Source organism: Pan paniscus, chromosome 13 (genome assembly GCF_029289425.2).
Source record: "Pan paniscus chromosome 13, NHGRI_mPanPan1-v2.0_pri, whole genome shotgun sequence".
NCBI classification, from domain to species: Eukaryota; Metazoa; Chordata; class Mammalia; order Primates; family Hominidae; genus Pan; species Pan paniscus.
Window position 1 is genome coordinate 31,759,681 of NC_073262.2, and position 15,526 is coordinate 31,775,206.

Genomic DNA, 15,526 nt, shown 5'->3' on the forward strand with positions numbered 1-15,526 from the left:
ACAGTCATAACAAGAATGAGATCATGTCCTTTGCAGGTTCATGGATGGAACTGGAGGCCATTATCCTTAGCAAACTAACACAGGAACAGAAAACCAAATACTGCATGTTCTCACTTATAAGTGGGAGCTAAATGATGAGAAGTCATGGACACATAGAGGAGAACAATACATATTGGGGCCTACTGGAGTTTGGAGGGTGGGAAGAGGGAGAGGATAAGGAAAAATAACTAATGGGTACTAGGCTTAATACCTGGGTGATTAAATAATCTGTACAACAAACCCCCATGACACAAGTTTATCTAGGTAACAAATCTTCACATATATCCCTGAACTTAAAGTTAAAAAAAAAAGTGTATGGGAATGCCCATCCAATTTCAGTTCCATTGCTTTTGCAGTAGGCTCTGGATAGAATGGCTTAGCATGTACTCTGTGAAGTTGGTCCCAGTGTCTTGATGGTTTTCTATTTCTTGTTCCAGCGGTGGATGATTTAGCCCTGAGGTGGTTCAAGTAATTGTCTGAGGGACAAAAAAAAAAAAAAAAAAGAAGATAGCTCTCCTTGATAAAGACCAAAGGAAGTTTGGTGTGAGAAAAAAAAAATCCACAAAATAATGTATCCTCAGGCTTCCTTTCAAGAAGCCCAGATGATCAAAATAGTGAAAAAATATTTGCCAGTTCACATTACTTAAATTGAAAATTTTTACTGAGTTTTTCAATCCTTTTCTTTGAAGATAAGAGATACCATATACTATGTTAATTGTATATTGTATATGTACACCTTAAAATGTATCCTCTTCTTTCTAGGATGAATAACTGAAGGTTCTCTTGATGCCTTTAGTCTCTTGAAGTGATTCAACTGCCTTTTCAGGAATCTTAATATAGGAGCTATCTGGGGGACTAGATACTCTACTTAAACAAGTTTAGTTTGCTTTTTCTTCCTCAAAGTATAGTTCCCAGGCTTCTCCCCTCAAGGTGAGAGGCAGAGGAGGAGATGGTTACATATGTGATATAACTAATAGGTTCCAGTTAATTGAGTGCTACTGTAATTTGAATTAGTGTAGCCAAATTTCTGTCTAAATTTAGGTGCTTCACAAAGTGAAATATAGGATTTTTGCTTGGACACATTAAAGTAAAAAATGCATAAATATTTAGAGTATTAAATAGTTGGGAGAATTATCCATTTAATTTAAAAATCATTGAACATTTTTCTTCTCTGTCTTGTTTTATTTACTTATATCCTTTGTTATAACTACGTCTGAGACAGAGAATCTAATCTATTAAAGGAGAAAACGTGATGAAATTGGTTATGCAACCAAGCCCCAGCTACATTTCCCCATCTTGTGCACTTACTGGTGGGTTTCTTGTGTGTGTTTTTGTGTGTGTGTGAGCATGCACACATGTATGTGTATTTAAATGGTTGCCACTCTTACTATCACAACACAAGGTATGCAAACCTCTCTTTCATCTCCCTTACAACAGTACTTCCACACATTCTGATCCATACCCTACCTACATCATGCGATTCAAAAATAACAGTCGATGTAAAGACAAATGTATTTGTTATGACTTAGTCAAGTTAAACTTTTAGAGACATCTTTTAATGATTTTTGTAAAAAAAATGCTTTGGGGAGGGTTGGCAGCAGAAGAAAGTTTGTTCTTTCAATTTAGGAAAATGAGCCCAGTCATGCAAGCTAGACAGACACAACAAGGACCTAAATGAAGAAGCTATACATAAATGGATGTTTTTTTCACAGAATAATCTAATGCTCCAGTCAGTCTCTAAACATTTATTGGGATTTATTGCATATACAGAAGTTATTTGGAGGACTCCAGTTCTCTCTAATCATTACCCTCTGCTCCTGCTTTTTTAGGAGCAGCTATAAATTCAAGAAGAGGTGGAAAATCGGCAGACTGCCAACCAAATTCAACCCACAGACATATGTTGTTGGGCCTGAACAATGTTTTGGAATGTTTTGAATCAATTTCCAATTGAAAAATGAGGGTTGTTACTTTTAAAAAAAAAACCAGAAAAGTATGTCTATATGTCTTCTCTTGAAAATTCATAAAACGTGGCAAACTGATCCAGGTGTGTATGGTAAGAGACAGCTGCGGGTGGACAGCTTCTACATCCTATAGACAAGGCATCATATAGACATTCTCTTGTCTACAAGTCCTCTCCTACCCACTTATCTTGTATAGATATCCCAACTGGCCTGGAGGCATTCCCGACTGTGGCTCGTAGTGTCAATCACCCCTAGGAACATTGCTCCTCTGATGTATGGGTTGAATGGTGATTGTGCTGCCTATTAAGTCAATATTATTTTCAGTATTTCATTATTTTTAAATCTAAGCTGGTAAGATTGCAAATGAAGAGCAGAACCAGGAGACTGCATTTGCATTTGCATTTGTACTACTGCTTTAGAAAGAGGATCGTCAAACATTCACATTACTTCATTTATTCTTACAATTTTCTCAACATGATCTTGGTTACAACGAGTAGGATATTGTGCTGTGCTCTTTGCTCTTGCTAAGCAAGTTCCCCTTTTCCTCTCTCTGTTTTCTTTGCCTCCTCTACTGTTTCTATTATATTTTGGCAGATAACTATATCCTGCCTTATATTGGTTTCTGTTCTCTATTTGAGCTGTGTGTCTCTTCTGCCCAAATTGACTGTGGGCTCCTTAAAGTCAGACACTGTATTTGTCAGTGTTGTTGCTCTGTATTGTACTTAGGACATTATAGACACTTGGTCCCATGCCTTGCTCTCATTAATTCAATGCCCTAATACCAACTGGTTTCAGAATTAGGACTGAAATTGATATATTCATTCAGCACTGTCTGAAATCCCCTGTCTCCAACTCCCCCAGGCCATGAGCATTTCCAGCATGTTCAAGTTTGCCACCAAGATTAGAATGACTGTGACTCCAAATCCCAAGTGTTGTTGGATTCCTGTGTTTCCTGCATACCTCTCCACATCTAAAGCTGCCAAATGTATGCACCATACAGCTCATCATGGTCAGGAGAAGTCAGATCACTGCATTTCACCTTCCCCCATCCCTGCTCCAGGGTGTGTATGCTCTACACATCTGCCATGCTGACTGGTCTCCAGGTTTTTTGTCAAGCTGGTTTCCCACCCTGAACCTACTGCCCACTTGCTAATCCCCTTTGCTAATGCCAGACTTCAAACCTAAAGCTCAATGCCAGCTGGCCATAGGATACAGCAAGCTTTCTGTGGACAGCACCATAGCTGGTTGTTTTCCCAGCATTTTGTAAGCACATGGGTTCCCCTCTGCCGCACCTTGTTCTCATTAGGTGGATGCGCTAACAACAATTGCTTTCAAAATTAGGACTGAGTTGGGATATTCATTCAGCCTACATATATGGAATCCTGAGTTGGTTTCCCCAAAGGAAAATTAAACAAAAGAAAGGAAGAAAAAAAAAGACAAAAGACTTCTTTACTGGGTTAGCAATCTACACTCTCAGGACTTCCTAGTTTCCTTTTATATGTTCCCTTCTCAGAATTATTTTTCTAGGACCCTAGTAGATCTGTCTTGTGGACTATCTACCTTACTACCTTACCACTCCATGCAAAAATTTAGATTTAAAATAAAAGTGCATGAAGAGAATTCTACTTTCTTTTCTCTCCTCGTGTTTGCTGTTTTTCTTTGCTTCATTTTAATTTCAGGCGTAAGAGTCAGTGGCTGCCTACCTGTTTTTGAATTGTTTTATGTGATAAATATTAATTCTTCATAATTAAAGGTTATTTTTGGTGAGGGTACATCTTGAGCTGCTTGAAGGAAAATTACCATATCAACCAAAAATTGGTAAACAAACAAGAAAAGAGTTATCTCTTCTTCCCTTTGCCCACACAGCTATACTATACTCCCCCACACAGCTGTATTGAGAAAATGAAACTAATAGCAAGAAATTGCTTTTGATGAGTTTCATAATTTTATCATAATACTTAGAATCAAAATAAACCAAAATTATCATAGCATGATTTTTACATCATAGTGAAGAAAAAAAAGTCATTCTTTGATTCAAGACCTGATAAAACAATTACTACTGCTACTCTTACCACCGCATTTAACCTTTTTAAAGTGATTTACTATGTGCCTCATGCAGGGTAGACATCTTTACATACATCATTTTATATTTTTTCCTTGGGAGGAAACTCACCATTTTACAGATGAGCCAATGCAGACTCAGAAAGATTAAGTAACTTGCCCAAAATATCATACAGGATCTAGCAAGTGGTAGGGCCCAGAGTTGAATTTTATTTTTTCTGACTTCCCAGCTTGTGCTTTTAATACCACTACTATCTCTGTAAGAAAGAAAAAAGTTCCAGACTAAAATTTGAGAAAAAGTATGTTTTAATGGTTATACCTGAAATGTGTCCTAGCCCTTCTGTGTCCTCCCGCAATTCAATTTCTCCATGCTTCACTGCCTTTTTCTACGAAGTCTACTAAAAGCTCCCACTTTGTCACTGGCTTTCTAGAATTACCAAGTAAAATAACATATGCAAAACGACTTTTAAAATTCTAAATAGAATATAAATAGATGATAGACATTATTACTTGCATTAGTTAACTCAAACCCAACTACCACCCTAAAGCCTTAAAATACATTTATAAGAAGCAAAATAAAGAGGCAAGAGAAATAGCAATATAAAAGCCTGAGACTCTTTTGCCATAATCTAGATAAGACTCAATAGACCAATAGTGACCATGATGTTACGTGCAAATGGAAAGAAAGGAATAAATGCTGCTTGAGTATGGCAATTGATTGGCTGTATGGAATAAGTGGTAAGGAATACATGATATGGATGATATCATGTCCCTTAATAATATGACTTCAGGAGTAGAGATGTAATCAAAATTGGAAGGAAGGCAAAAATAACCCTTGGGAGAGGCCATGGATTTAATGTGGGACATAATCAGTTTAACCTGCTGATGGGATATCATAGAGGAAGTATCAAGTGACAATTAGAAATAAGGAACAATTTTGACAGAGACACCAAGGCTAAAGATAGAAATTTAAGGACCGTATTTGAGGAATGAAATTGAAATCATAAGAACGTCAAAAGAGAGACCAAAAAGAAGATGGTTTAGAGCCGTGGCATCCATTAGAAATATAATATGAGCCACACACATGTAGTTTAAAAATTTCCTGTAGCCACATGGAAAAGTTAAATGAGATAAGTGAAATTAATTTTAATAATTTTATTTAACCCAATACTTCAAAATATAATCAATGGAGCATGATTAAATGCCAAAATATTAATTATTTTACATTTTCGTTATTTGTACTATGTCTTCAAAATCTGGTGTTTATTTTACACTTAATTCATACTAGCCCTTCTTCAAGTGCTCAATAGTCACTTGTGCTAGTTGCTACCATATTGGATAGGTGGATCTAAGAAGGAATTTTTGAGAATTAAGGGCCAGGGGGAGACATAGAATCCAGAGGAGACCAGAAAAAGAGAAATAGGAAAGACACCTGCAGTATGGCAAAAACCAAGGCAAAAGAACGTTTTCTTCCTCACAAGTTTTACAACACTTCTGCATAGGCAATATTTGCAGAGAAGAAACAACAAGTTTCCTACAGATGGCATTGTTTTAGACATCAAACAAAGTAGGATTCTTTTAGAGCCTTTTAGACTCTAGGGTCTCATGAATAAAGTTCAGCATTGCTTAACTGCTAACACTTAACAGGCTTCAAAATTATAGCATGGCATACTGAAAATAACATGGACTTTGCATTACCCAGATCTATGTACAACTCATGACCCAGCCTACTGAAAAGCTTTGTAAATTTGCGTATTTAATCTCTTAACCTTAGCTTCCTTATCTTTAAAATGGGGATACAAATTCCTTTACATGATTTTTGTGGATACCAAATGCAATTATGCATGCAAAATTCTTGTCCCATAATCTACACAGAGTAAGTCATAGCTATGATGATAATTATTAAGAATCTCACTCTAATAATTTATATTGATGAATTTCTCAAGCAACTGTAAACATCTTGAGAATAAGTTAATATTGTCTAGTTTTGGTAACAACTATAGTACTTACCACAGTGCTTGAGACACCACTGAGGTAATCACCATACATTTTTTCCTTTAATGTTCTACTTTAGGAGAACCATCAAAGTATGAATAGGTGGTATTATACAGAAGCTCAGATTACTTGATTTCCCCAGTGCATTTGGCAGAGAGCTGAATTTGGGTTCCATCGCTCAGTTTCTAGTCTTTAAAATTCTAACATGAAATTAACTAAAGCAGAAAGATAAATGAACAGAAACGGAAGTTTCCCTTGACTCAGCATCCAATTTCCTGAGCATTCTACCTTCCATAGCTCTTTTAAAAAGATGTCCTGTTTTGACTCTTTTAGGAAATGGATTTAAAGTGAACATAAAATTAGTCAATTTTAATACCATGGTTTTAGTAAAATTGCTTAAAATTTAAATACTTAGAGGTAGTTGCTCTTTCTCATCAGTTTATGGCAATATGTTTTCAGCTGGTGGGTTATTTGTTCCATTTTTCAGAAGCATATAATGGATACAGAATTCAAACCCAACCTTTCATCACTGCCAACTTACTAAAACTGTACCATATATATAGTACATATAGTGTCTTTTATTTGAAATATATTTCTAGCTTCTCTTCTCCTAAATTACCCTATATTTTAGACCAGGAAAAGTCACACATCTCCAGATGGTCTTCCTTGATTCTATAGCCCAAAGTCAATCTTTATGGCATTTATCCTTTCACTAAACAAATATTTATTGATATTGTCATACACCTACCATTTGTTCTAGGTTCTAGGTATTTAGCAGTAAAAAGACAGGCAAGGTCAATACTCCCATGGACCACACATTCTAAGGTGAAAATAGCCACTAAACACTGAAAAATAAATAATAAATTCCATAGCCAAACTAATATGAAGGAAAACAAAAGCAGAGTAATGAGATAACGAGGTCCTTGCAAATCATGAAAGGAGATTGAATCTAATTTGAAGTATAATAGATAGTCATTTGGAATATTATAGTAAAAGAGTTTGCATGGTTGAACTCTTAAAATGGCCACTCTGTCTACTCCTTGGACAATGACTATTGTGGGGAAGATAGAAGCAGGGAGGAGAGTCAGGAGAATTCTGCAATAACAGCAGTGGAAGTGGAAATAAGTGATTGAATTCAAGATATTCTGATGTACCTATACCTCTTGCTTAATATCTAATTCATTCCCGTGAAATACAAAGTTATTCAATAAGAGCCTAAGATTTCCAATCATCACTTATAAGTATAAAAGTATATCAATAGAACCTCAAAAAAGGATTCAAGTACATAATAGCAACAATTTGAAAGAAGACAAATTGTAAACAAAATGTAATATAAAAGGAGTTTTTATTTATTACGTTTTCTTTTTCCATATCTTTTTCTTCACTAATATGTTTAAGGATTGGGAGACTTAACGGTTTTCATGCCCTCAAAGTATACTTAATAACAAATTACAGCACAGGAGTCACCTGGAGCGGGGGGCCCAACAAAAAGTCTGACTAAAAGGTTGTAAACATTGCCACCTCTTCAACCTTCTTGAATTAATTCAAACATGTACAAATCAACATTGTTTCATATGCTTCTTGTTATTCTAACTTGAAACCAGAGAGTAAATTGGTGTGTGTGTTTTATCTAAAGTTTGATGTTCATCCAAGTGTCACGTTGTGCTGTATTCACTTGGCAAGATTTTTTTAGAAAAGTCATTCTATTGACAACCAAAAAAATAAAAAATAAAAGAAGTATTAGACTGAAAAAAAAAGATATAACACCTTAAGGGCCATTATTGAGAAAAGTCACGTGAACAGTATAATGAAAAGTAAGTTTATATTTTACAGGCTCTACTTATTGCTGATAAACTAGATGAAACTTTGGGTGGGAAGTAGTAGGGAAAGAGTAGAATCAAGGATAATTCTTAGACTCTTGTCCTGAAAAGAGAGATTAATATGGTGTCATTAACTAAGGTGGAGGCAAAAAGGAAAGAAGCAGGCTGGGTTGGGGGACAGGTGGGCAGTAATTAGGAGATTTGCTTTGAGTACTGTATACTCATTTTGATGTCTCTATGAGACATTCAAGTGGAGATGATGAATGGGCAATTGGAGTTATAGTTTTACTGCTAAGAGAAAAGATTTGGTCTTGAAATATAATTAGTATATAGATAACATTTAAGGTCATGAAACTAAATAAAACCGCAAAGGAATAAACCTAGAAGACAAGTAGAAATCCAAAGACTGACCTCAGGACATTCCAACATTTAGAGAGCTAGATGATGAGAAAGCGTTAGCAAAGGATACAGAAAGAGCATTCAGGTAGTTTGGAGGAAAACTGGAAGAAAAAAGTATCCCAGAAGTCAAATGAAAAGAGAGTTTCAAGAGGGAAGGAGGGTTCGATAGCATCAAATGCAGCTCAGACAGTGAATAATATAAAGATACATAAATGGCTATTAGATTTGGCAAAATGAAGACCTTTGGGATTCTGTCAATGGTATATTCTATAATATTTCTATGGCACTGGACTTATATGTATAATTGATATTTAGATACTTATCTTTGTGTACCTCTTACCTACTAAACAGTTTTCATTGGCTAAGTAGCATATCTATTTCTTTGTATCTCCAGCAATCCTTAGGACAACATAGTATACTTAGAGTTCAAAATTATTTATGGAGTTGAATGGAATTGGACTAATAACCAGCAAAAGATAAAAAATAAGTTGCAAAATCCACAATTGTATTGTGTGTTACTGACAAGGATAAGTTTTAAAATAAGATATTCTGTCTAGTTTTTGACATGCAGAAAATGCTTTCATCAGATGAATTTTCCCACCATTTAAGCAAAGATAGAAACTATGAAGCATGTATTCCCTCAAATTCCTCTCCTCACTGAATCTTATTTATATCCAATTCATCTGCATTCACGCTCATTAAAGTGCTCTCTCTTCTGTTTAAGGTTAATTCATCTACTTGAGCCAGTGATTATACCCATCTGTCTTAGTCTCCTCTGAGACCTTGTTGGGTTCCTTTATTTTCATTCCTTTCCTCCTCCTTCACTTGAACATTCATATTTTATCCACCTTTTAAGCTACTGTCTATTTCAAGCTTTAGAAAAGGAATACAGCATTTAGGCTGGGCGCGCTCTCACGCCTGTAATCCCAGCACTTTGGGAGGTCAAGGTGGGTGGATCACGAGGTCAGGAGATCGACACCATCCTGGCTAACACCGTGAAACCCCGACTCTACTAAAAATACAAAAACAATTAGCTGGGCTTGGCGGCAGGCACCTGTAGTCCCAGCTACTCGGGAGGCTGAGGCAGGAGACTGGCATGAACTCGGGAGGCCGAGCTTGCAGTGAGCCGAGATTGCGCCACTGCACTCCAGCTTGGGCGACAGAGTGAGACTCCGCCTCAAAAAAAAAAAAAAAGAAAAGGAATACAGCATTTTATATATGCTATCTCTAGTTCTTTGCTTCCTTTGACATCTCACACCAAGGCTTGAGTGTCACTAAAGTCACTAATGTTTTGGTCTTTAGTTATACAGCTGAGAAAGAATACATTTTCTTACAAGGAAAGCAAATCGACCTTTAATCTTTTAAAAAGAAGATCAGTTTTAACCATAATAGCAGAAATATCAATAAAACTGTGTTGAGATGCAGTTGTTAGAGACTGGCAAAACCTGCAAAGCTTGGCAACACAATCCCTTGAAAAAGCAATGGAGCTTCTGCAAGCGTTCTCATTAAGTGCTGGTGGAAGTTCAAAAAGTTACAAATAACATGAAGGATAGTTTGGCAACAACTATCAAAATTATTTTATCCTTTGTCTCATAAATGTTATTTCTGGAAATGTGTGATAGATAGGTAGATAGATAGATGATAGATAGATGATAGATAGATAGATAGATAGATAGATAGATAGATAGATAGATTTTCAAACAGAAACAATTACATGGACATTCATTGAATTAGAAAAACTTGAAAACATCCATCATTCTTTTTACAGGAGGCTGGTTAAATTAAGTATGATATTTCCATACAGTGGAATAGTATACAGCTGTAAAAAAGAGAATTAGTTTCTTAGTTTTGTTATAAAATATCTCTAATCTATATTTCTAAAAGAAAAAAAGCAAAGTGAAGAGGTGCGTGCAGTTATGCTATATACATACACACATAGATGTGCATATATATATGGTTTTTACATAAACTGTGAAGTATAAATATATATATTAAACATATGAAAAGTGGTTACGTTGGATTAAGATGGGGATAAATGGGATAGATAGAAATAAAAATATAAGAAATAGCTTATCTAAAAACATTGTGTTTTGGTTTTATGTTGATTTTGAACCATCTCACTATATCATCTATTCTTAAATTAAAAGCAAACAAAACAAACAAAAGGCCTTCATCAAATGAAAAAAAAGATTGTTATAACCATAACTTGAATAAGAACCTCAGGCACCTGAACAGGTAATCAGTGCCTGTCCTTACAGAAATATCTCCACTGACTTCAAACTCTTCTGCAAAGAAAATGTCACTTCACAGTGAGATAAATGGAAGAAACAAATACATCCTGACCCTAGACAGACAACCCATCAAGATGTAAAAGTGTGGACATCCAATTACGTATCTCCCCTGCTCAAAAACCCTGCTGTTACTTATATCCAGGTCTACTCTATTTATGATCTCACACCATCTTTCTGGCCTACCTCTTATTACTATACTTCTGTCTAACAAAACTGGAGAATTCACACTACCTTGGAATTCTCTGACACGCCGTGTTTTTGTGCCTTGACATATTTCCTTCCTGTCCCTTGCAATGTTTCTCATCTTCCCAGTGCTAGATTTCCCTGAAAACTACCACAAAACTTTCCTCCAAAACTGTCCAGAACTCCCTGAAAGTATGTGATCAGATGATACAACACTTACAAAATTCTCTAGTTTATGGCCTGGCAAATAACAGGAATGCAAAAATGCTGGATGAATTTCTGAACTCTAATAGAGCATTCTCTGTATCTTCTTATGGTACTTGACAAATTGTATTTGCATCATAATTATTAAAATAATAGTCACTCTGGATTATAAGCTTTTAGAAGGCAAATGTTGTGAGGAGTTGTCAAACATACAGTAGCTGTTGAAAAATATTTTAAAATTTAGTTTAATTCAAACTCATGTTTCAATCAGATCCGCCTTTAAATTAAAACTGTATTTTTGTACAATTATGGAATTTGAAGAAGTTGGGAAATAATGACTGTTTAAAATGTGACCATACGTGACTCCGTAGTAGAATTTTGAGGCTTTTGTCCTTTCTTCTGGGGAAAGCATTTTAATTTCTACATCAGGAGACCCCTCTTTTCAGCAGAGAGCCCAAGTGCTGCAGCTGTAGCTGCCCCCAGTGCAGGAGTGGGCCAGTGAGCTAGGCATGGTCACGCATGCTGTCTGCACCCAAGTTCAGTAATTGTTCAGCTATGGTCATGTGATCCAATTCAGTCCCATCAGATCTAAATCTGACACTTTGCTGTGGTGACTGGGGAAAAGCATTCTTTCCCCACAGTTTGCTGAAAGGATCAACTCAGTAGGAGCTTGACAATTTCGTGAGAGCTTCCACTAGAGACTGCTTACAGCATAGTGAAAAGAAGAGCTGAGGAATGAAAAAAATGAGACCTACTCCTGATAATCCTGTGTGAGCTCCTGGATCCAGCCATTCCTGACTTTGCTATTCTTGGACTTTTCACACATAAAAGAATATCTCTTTTGCCTAGGCTAGTTTGAACTCATTTTCTATCGTTTGCCAACAAAGAAGTTTTGCACACTCTAAGCTCAAATTTAGAATACTTACAAGGGCATTTTAAAGTCTAATTATGTAGCATTTATTGTACAGTGTAAAAAATATGCTTTTAGTATCCAAAGAATTAAATTCAGAGTGTTCAATGACTTTTAATATACATCTATTAAAAACTAATTCTGTTAAATAATTTCTAAGTGTATGGGAATATCAAAATTGCCTGAAAATGTAGTGCAATAATTTTTTTTTTTACCTGCTGCAAGAAAGGTGTTTATTTCTTCAGGAATGTCTTAAAGAAATGGATACATCACTGGGATGGATCCTTCATATGAGACACTTCCAGAAATTCTGTGTTTAAATGCCACAGGCAGGACCAATGGTTAACAAAACACTCTCCCTCTAAAGTCTTCCCCCAAGCATTTACCATGGCATCAGTCTCCTCACTTGAGATCCAACATTTAGCTAATCCTTTGGGCCCTGTCTGCTGAGGAAACATATTAAAATTCCACTGGGAGGAGAAAGGGAGGCCTGGCTAGGAAGTCAAAGCTCTGTAGCCTTCTCCTATAAGCGTGGATTATTTTTATTAGATTCCCTAAGTGCTGGAAAATGGGATGAGTACATTTTAAAAGTTCAGTTGAATGGAAGGAGCCAGTGAATGGAAGGGTCTATCTTTCTAGGCACCAAGTCTATGAGACTCTAAATTAGGAGCAGAGCAGGCCGCTCCAGAAGAGAATAATAAAAAGGAGCAACAGGAGGAATATCAAGGAAAGAGTTTCTCCTTTCTGAATCTTACTGAATGCTGGCCCTAAGTGGAAAAGCACGACATTCTTTGAGCAAATTAGCTTTAATATGACTTTCCAAATAAAATCTTCCGTATTATTTTCATTTCATCAAAACTTGTTTCTGACTCATCCACTTAAAACATATAAAGTAATAGAATTCTATAGTAACTTATTTGCAATTAACTGTCTTAAAATTTGGTTTGTACCTTACTTCTCTTTACAAACAATTCTGAAGGTATTTTAATTTACCTATCATCTTTACTCATTGATCTTTCTAAATTCATATCAAGCTCTCTTCAATTTGTTGTTAATTTTACACATATTCCATAAAATATGTGTATTTTAATTTAACAGTTTCTGCAAGAAACACTCATTTTTACAGTGAATTTGTTTTTTAAAAGCATTAAACAATTTAAAAAATTTTCATGGACTTTTCTTCAATGCCAGATGTTTATCTGCATATTCATTCTTGCTAAGGTGTAAGTATTGCATGTGTTTATTCATTTGATATTCTTTTATAATAAAATGAAAGAAAGTAATAACATATCAACCAAAATTATCAGAATTATACAGCTTCTATAGATGCAGAGGTTCAGAACCACGATATTGAAGACAGATTTAAATAATGCTTTCCATTGTGAGGAAATGCAACAAATTGAAAATCTAATCACAATATCAAAGCAAATATATATTACCAGGGTCTTCTTACATGCTAACAATAAAAAATGTATTGAACACCAAGTCCTAATCTCTATTTTTCTGTGATCATTTTAATAGTCAACAAGTAGCTAGCTTCAGTATTGACAATTGAAGAGGTCTTAAAACGGAGTGTACTAGTATGCCTAATAATTTCCTACTAAATTGACCATGTCAAAAAACATTTATGTGTGTCTTTCAATAGAAGACAATAAAAGAAAAGAAAATTGTTGCCACTTATCAACCCTGTAACCATTTTTTAATAACACAAAAAATAGGTGTTGTGGGGGCCATCACTTCTCCCATCCAGCAGCACAATAAAAATAATATTAGGGAAGAATGGATCATATCTTGGGCTGTTATTAAAATTCTTTCAAAAATCTACAGTCAGATTTATTTTAGGTATTTGTCTCTGAGATTAGCAATATTTTGATGTTTTCTGCACATATGTTACAGCACACAAAGACATTCTGTAAAAGCAAGAAGTCAATATAAAAGAAAATTACATGTCAGTTTAGGACTAACAAATCCTTTTCATTTCTAAGGTTTATTATTTTGGAATATTTCAAAGAAGGAAAATTATATAATTACATAAATAACAAAAGTATACCTCTAATTTGCCTCTCCTCTCAGAGTAACCTTCAATGAAATCAGCTGTGACTTCTTTTTTAAATATAAAAGTTTGCTTATGAATTAGAAACTTACACTCATTTCACCCTATATCTTAAATGAAATTTAGAAAAAAAATTTCAAGTGTCATGATAGACAGTATTCCTTTACATTTTAAAAGCTCCTTGCTTTTTAATTAGCTACATAGTAACCTTTTTAAGGGTTTTTAGTGCTAACATTAATACAATGCTTTAAAGTGAGCATCTTTCACACTGAAATTCAAGCTATTTCTCATTGTTATACCCTTTTCTCTTTCCTTATCTGGATGTTGAACAATACATATTTTTATAAAACAGTTGGTTAAAGGTGCAAAGTCTCACATTATTTCTAGTAGTTATTTTTAAATGCACTTCAAACTAAAACTTTATAACTTATTCTGTCTTTAACATTTTAGTACAAAATCTTAGCAAATTATCTTATTATTATAACATTTTAGTAAAAGACATTGGAATTTGACAGCTGCAAATATGAAAAGAACATTCTTTTCTACATCAAAGGAAACCAGCCGATGTTTTAATCACAGGTAAAAGCGTCATATTTTGTAGAAATGTTTATATGTTCACACCAAAACGTAGGAAACTCTGCCAAACATGTTCAAATTTAAATTTCATGTACAATATAAAGTTAAAACTTACCTTTTCTCGGCAATGACCTGTTATTGAAACTGCCATCAACTCCTAACTGTTAATGACTCTTTCAACAAAAACGGAAAACAGTAAAGTCACATGTCGTAAGAGTAGGCCTGTGTTGGATGCTGCTTAATTTCAGTACTGGGGGAAGAAAAAGGCGGGGGGTGGGGTGAGCACAAAACTTTTAAATAAAACCACTTCCTGGGTAGAGACAGTTAACCACACACATCACATCATTACTCAATTTGAAGAAATTGCCTTGTATAGTCAACAATATTGTTATTTTTCAATGTTATTATCAATCGTCAAACAAGACACATGTATAGAGATTTTATCAATTTTAACTTAAGGGAGGAAAATGTGTGATTAAAAATTCATCAGTGGGAGGAGCAGACTGCTAAGCACTGAAGAAACTTCCTCTTTCTCTGCCTTCTAGCAAGGGCTGAAAAATGAAGCGTCTACTCTGCTGGCTACGCTTGAGATGCTCCCATGCTATCAGGACACTCTGCATATTGACTTTGGAAGCAAGGAAGCCACCTCCAATTCACAGAGCTGGTGCCTCTGCCTCATTCATGAAAGGACCCACCAAAACCTGATCCAGTTAACAGGTTCATCAGGCCTTGGGAGGGTTGCATTAGAACTTCAGAAAACACAGCCCAGAGCCACGCCGCCATCTGAGCATCTGGGGAAAAGGCAGGTGTTCATCATGCTCGTCGAACACACCCTGTGGCATTTGCTGTGACTGTGGCTCTCATACGGATGTGTCCACTCTGGCAATTTCCTAAGCAGTTCTGAAACCTGCTGAAGAGCTTTTGCTCTAGCTGAATGATTCTTTGTGTGGTCTGACTTAAAAAGAAAAAAAATATATATTATAATAAAGGATCCAAACAATATCATTTTGGCATGCTGCTGAATGCCCTCCTGT

General features: G+C 35.4%; 1 protein-coding gene across 1 annotated transcript in view; it reads right to left on the minus strand.

Moving 5' to 3' along the window:
- The window catches only part of ARHGAP15 (Rho GTPase activating protein 15), a 639,510-nt gene extending 624,774 nt beyond the window's left edge, over positions 1–14,736 (minus strand). Inside the window, exon 1 of the mRNA XM_003822828.5 lies at positions 14,608–14,736. The gene's annotated coding sequence lies outside the window, so the exon portion shown is untranslated. The remainder of the gene's footprint in view (positions 1–14,607) is intronic.
- Positions 14,737–15,526: the final 790 nt, after the last annotated feature.